Consider the following 6,000-nt stretch of genomic DNA (forward strand, 5'->3'; position numbering starts at 1 on the left):
GCCAAAGTGTTAAAAGCACAACCCCATCAAAATCTCACAACCCTGTTATTATCAAATAATGAGGTTGAGATTTCTTTTTTTAATTATTTATTTATTTATTTTTTGCTCAAAACGGCCCCTGCCCTAAATGTAGTGAATAACAGGAGAGCACATGGTATGCATGATATTAAGAAATCATATATTTTGTTAAAATAATGATCATCTTTACAAGTAATAATTTTATATCTTATTTTATTGTAATGGCGTTGAGTCATAAAGCTTGACAATCACAATATCACAATATTAATAATGTTATAAAAGAAATCCCAAGATTATCCCAAGTACACTTTCATAGAAGGCCATGAGGGACATGAAAAAAGAAAAAAGAAAAAGATAATTTCTAATATATAGATAAAATTTATGTCATGCTTTTAAACATTATTAAAGGAGACATTTAAATTAAGGGAACTCAAATCGTACCAGTTTTGTGGAAAGACTCGACTGTTAAACATTTACATACTGTATCATAGTTGTAAATTAAGGTCTTGCCATCCGAAAGGAACTGCATACAGGCATTGAAGATATTGATAAGAAAAATTATTACAGCAGTAGCAGTAAACAATTATTTCTGTTTTAACACAGAATATGTCATAAGATAAATGGTTTAGTGTATGCTTACCTACACGTAGGATCTTCATGTCCACTTAAGTTTTGAGGCGGATCCACTGACCAGACACCACTCACGGGCCCACAGATGGGTTTAGATAAATTTGGTCTTTGCATCTGGACCAAACTGAAACAAAAAAAGAAGAACATTTTGATTCAGACACTGTAATAATGAATGACTGTTGATTAAGTGAATATATATATATATATATATATATATATATATATATATATATATATATATACATATACATATGCTAAATTAAAGTTCACTATTAGTCATGCTAATTTCTAACTAATTTATTTTCTAATTATATGCATTATGCTGTTGGAGACTTAACAGCAAATTCACATCTACATATCGGAACTGTTAATTGAGAACTTTTAGTTAATTTATTCTGAAATTTATTGCATACAGAAACTTTAGTCAAACAATTATTTCTGTTTCAATATAGATCATTTAACAAGATAAAGGGTTTAGTGTAAGTTTACCTAAATCAAAGATCAGTTTGTCCACTGAAGTTATGTGAAGGATCCATTTGATGACTTTGATATTTGCATCTGGACTGAACTGAAACAAAACATGAAGGCAATTTAGAATATCAATGCTAAAAATAATTATTCTACCAAAAGTCATTTTCAGGAAATTGCTAATTTGTGCCATTTATGAATGAAAATTTTCCACACTTTTAAATCTTAACCTAAAATACCAGATTTTAAACATGAGGAGGTTGTGGGAGTATTACTGTACATCAGATATTCATATTAATTTAAAGACTTTAAAAATATTATTTGCCAGCTCTTTTACATGGCTAAGTTTTGAGTTTAAATGTAAAAACAAAAATGGAAACTAATGGCCTTAAGTAGAAAATATCATCACAGTGTGTCACATATTCCTGTAATTTTACATTGTTCTGATAAAAAAATCTTACCGCTAAGGTGTTAATTATAGGACCTAAAAACTCATGTAATAACCATCGAACACTGTCTAAGACTTGGTGGCTACTCTGCCAATTCTTTGTCATCAGTTAGGAACCTAGGTGTGCTATTTGATTGCAATCTTTCCTTAGAAAGCCATGTTTCTAGCATTTGTAAAACTGCATTTTTCCATCTCAAAAATATATCTAAATTACGGCCTATGCTCTCAATGTCAAATGCAGAAATGTTGATCCATGCATTTATGACCTCAAGGTTAGATTATTGTAATGCTTTATTGGGTGGTTGTTCTGCACGCTTAGTAAACAAACTACAGCTAGTCCAAAATGCAGCAGCTAGAGTTATTACTAAAACCAAGTATGACCATATTAGCCCGGTCCTGTCCACACTGCACTGGCTCCCTATCAAACATTGTATAGATTTCAAAAACTTGCTTATAACTTATAAAATCCTGTAAGGTTTAGCACATCAGTCTTTGAATGAGCTCTTGTATTATAGTCCTTCACATCCGCTGGGTTCTCAAAACTTGAATTGGGGTGAGTCATGGCCTAGTTGTTAGAGAGTTTGACTCCTAACCCTAGGGTTGTGGGATTGAACCTCGGGCCGGCAATACCACGACTTAGGTTCCCTTGAGCAAGGCATTGAATCCCAACTGCTCCCCGGGCGCCACAGCGTAAATGGATGTCCACTGCTCCGGGTGTGTGTTCACAGTGTGTGTGTGTGTTCACTGCTCCGTGTGTGTCCACTTTGGATGGGTTAAATGCAGAGCATGAATTATGAGTATGGGTCACCATACTTGGCTGAATGTCACGTCACATCACTCTGAAATAACCTACCTAACATTGTTCGGGAGGCAGACACACTCTTGCGATTTAAATCTAGATTAAAGACCCATCTCTTTAACCTGGCTTACACATAACATACTAATATGCTTTTAATATCCAAATCTGTTAAAGATAAACTAGGTAAACTGGAATGGGAACGCTTCCCATAACACCCGATGTACTTGCTACATCATTAGAAGAATGGCATCTACGCTAACATCTGTCTGTTTCTCTCTTATTCCGAGGTAACCGTAGCCACCAGATCCAGTCTGTATCCAGATCAGAAGATCACTGCAGTCACCCGGATCCAGTACGTATCCAGACCAGATGGTGGATCAGCACCTAGAAAGGACCTCTACTGCCCTGAAAGACAGCGGAGACCAGGACAACTGAAGCCCCAGAGACAGATCCCCTGTAAAGACCTTGTCTCAGAGGAACACCGGGACAAGACCACAGGAAACAGATGATTCTTCTGCACAATCTGACTTTGCTGCAGTCTGGAATTGAACTACTGGTTTCGTCTGGTCAGAAGAGAACTGGCCCCCCAACTGAGCCTGGTTTCTCCCAAGGTTTTTTCTCCATTCTGTCACTGATGGAGTTTTGGTTCTTTGCCGCTGTCGCCTCTGGCTTGCTTAGTTGGGGTCACTTCATCTACAGCGATATCGTTGACTTGATTGCAAATAATTTCACAGACACTATTTAAACTGAACAGAGATGACATAACTGAATTCAATGATGAACTGCCTTTAACTGTCATTTTGCATTATTGACACACTGTTTTCCTAATGAATGTTGTTCAGTTGCTTTTACACAATCTTTTTTTTTAAAGCGTTTTAAAGCACTTGACTTGACTTGTAGATGACAATGGTGACATTTCAAATACTTTGTTTCTTTGTTTGATTCAGCCATTTGTAGACTTAATTTTGTAAAATAATGATAATAAAAAAGAATAAATAAACACTTTATTCGCTTCTGTTCTTTCTTTTTAGTACCCGTGTGTGTGTGTGTGTGTGTGTGTGTGTGTGTGTGTGTGTGCGCGTGTGCGTGTGTGTGTGTGTGTGTGTGTGTTTCATGATTTTTAAAAAAATATTCAAATGTTTTTAACTTCCTGGTCATGTGACCTGATGATGTCACACCAGTTGTAATATCTTCACACACATCATACTCATCATACACAACTTGGATTTTGGAAAAATGATTTTGGGTATTTTTCATGGATTTTGAAAATATTCAAATATATAACTATCATGTGACCTCAAGTTGACACCCACTGTATTTATACACATCTGTTTAGGGGGGTATATATATATATATATTTTTATCCATATATATATATATATATATATATATATATATATATATATATATATATATATTGTTTTTTTTACATATTGAAACATATTACATTCCCTGGGCATGTGACATCCCGTTGGCACATCCACTTGTGTAACAATTTCAGGTCAAATGAGCAAGACGTTAAAAAAATAATAATAAAGTTTTCCATAATTCAAATAATTGTCAAAAATCAACAAAGATATATTCCAAAAACGTTCAATGAGTGAAAGCAGTTTATGAATATAATACAGTGAGTGTGGCAACATGAGGTCACATGACCCGGAAATTATAGACATTTTCATTTATATATATATATATATATATATATATATATATATATATATATATATTCAAGTCATGAATGATGCGTGTCAGGCTTGTGTGAAAATATTACAACTGCTGTGACGTCATCATGACACATAATCAGGAAGTTATATGCAGGCTATTTGAATATTTACAAAATTCACCAAAAACACACAAAATCAAGTCATGTATGATGTGTGTCAGGTATGTGTAAAGATACTACAACTTCTGCGACATCGTTGGGACAGATGACTAGAAAGTTGTAATATTTATTTCATGCCAGCATTCATTTTATTTTGTAGGCTATATTACAACAGGGATATAAATCATATGAAAGTAATACATTTAATCTTAATCTAACGTAATATATTAACCATCATGACCATTACACGTTTTATACCTACATTATTACAGAACTGGAATAATTTATAAACTTATGGATATTCGTGCGATTTTCACTTTTGAGACACTGTCCACTCGTTGAGCTCGCCGAGTTTTTTTTGTTTTGTTTTTATTCTTCTTACTATTATTTGTTTATATTTGATGCTTAAAGCAATTGCATTATTGGATAATATCATAATTACTTTTTTTTAATCTATACTAGGTGCACGATCTTAACGAGATATTACATGAACCACCACTATTTTGCAATGACACATCAGAAAGTGAATGTCTAACGAATATCCAATACCGCAGTTCTGTACTCACCTGCGTGGAAATGTATGGACAACCGTCATATATCTGAATGATGTTCCATCCAGAAAATCTCAATTAAGAAAACTAAGTGTTGAGATATTTCTGTTTGCATAAAATGAGATATTAGGCCGGTGCATTTTACTTTCGCTTTGATCCTCAAGTATCTACCACTGCAGTATGGGGTCAGAATTGTTGCATTATTCCAAATAAATAGATTATTATCCATAAATAAATGTAACGAGATTCACAAAAATATATCAAATTCACAAATAAATGTAAAGAGTTTCACAAAAAAATATAAAACTCAAATAAATAAAATGAGATTTGCAAATAAAAAAATATATATTTACAAATGTGTTTAATGTCACAAACACAACTCTACCTGGCATTTATTTGTGAACCGCTGTCTGTGCATTTGTAAATTACTGCACGCATTTGTGGATCGCTTCCTGTGCATTTGTGGATTTGAAACACTTCTAGCGTCGACGTGCAGATAAATCCACAAATAAGTGGACTCCACCCACCGTCTACTTAACCCAATCAGACAACGCCCATGTTGCACTGACCAATCGCAGCACGCTCTCTCTCCAACCAATCACGTTTTGCCTAACAACCAGGGCGGGATCAGACACATGAACGCGAGTCACTCGCTACAGTCTCTTCAACATGGCCGATCAAGAGGAGTAAAGACAGGTGAGTGATGCTAACACAGTAATTAACTGAAGTTTTACCAGGTTCTTGATATGTCATCATTTGTCATAACTAGTGAGGTAGTTTGACAATTTACACCATTATTTAATAAGTTATTATTTGCTCTCAAGCACCATTTCGAAGACTGTCGCATTTGTCTGCCACATACATCAAGGGTGTCTTAATTCTAAAATGGACCATTATTCATTGTGAGGTGTAAATTGTTGTAATTTCTTTACTTTTGAATTTCTTTACTTGTGGCCTACAAAATGCGACCTCCTTGAGAAAGCAGCCATCGAAACAGTCAGCGGATTTATTTTACATTTAGAATTACTGAATTAGTTTATTAGATTAAATAAACTATTACTTAATATTGAGTGCAAGATGAAGAATATGTGAAGCTGCGGGTAGATTCGATGTGCGCCTGTAGTAAGGTTGCCAACTGCCCTAATTATACAGATATACGTTTGGGGTAAGATCTTCCACTGCATATTACATGAGACTCGGTTTTATTCCCCCTTGTCACCCCCCGCAGTGGCATCGTCTCAGATACTACGAGTATGTGTGAACT

At 34.7% G+C, this 6,000-nt stretch overlaps 1 protein-coding gene across 4 annotated transcripts in view; it reads right to left on the minus strand.

Annotated features, from left to right (window-relative positions):
• Window positions 1–4,901, minus strand: part of LOC128030088 (NACHT, LRR and PYD domains-containing protein 3) — a 29,627-nt gene extending 24,726 nt beyond the window's left edge. For 3 of the 4 annotated variants that reach the window (XM_052617586.1, XM_052617588.1, XM_052617585.1), the window contains exons 1-3: window positions 4,752–4,901; window positions 1,138–1,216; window positions 659–772 (exon numbers count right to left, since the gene is read on the minus strand). The gene's annotated coding sequence lies outside the window, so the exon portion shown is untranslated. The remainder of the gene's footprint in view (window positions 1–658; window positions 773–1,137; window positions 1,217–4,751) is intronic. The other variant, XM_052617587.1, reaches the window with a different exon arrangement.
• Between the last annotated feature and the right edge of the window lie 1,099 nt (window positions 4,902–6,000).

This window comes from Carassius gibelio, chromosome A16 (genome assembly GCF_023724105.1).
Source record: "Carassius gibelio isolate Cgi1373 ecotype wild population from Czech Republic chromosome A16, carGib1.2-hapl.c, whole genome shotgun sequence".
Classification (NCBI taxonomy): Eukaryota; Metazoa; Chordata; class Actinopteri; order Cypriniformes; family Cyprinidae; genus Carassius; species Carassius gibelio.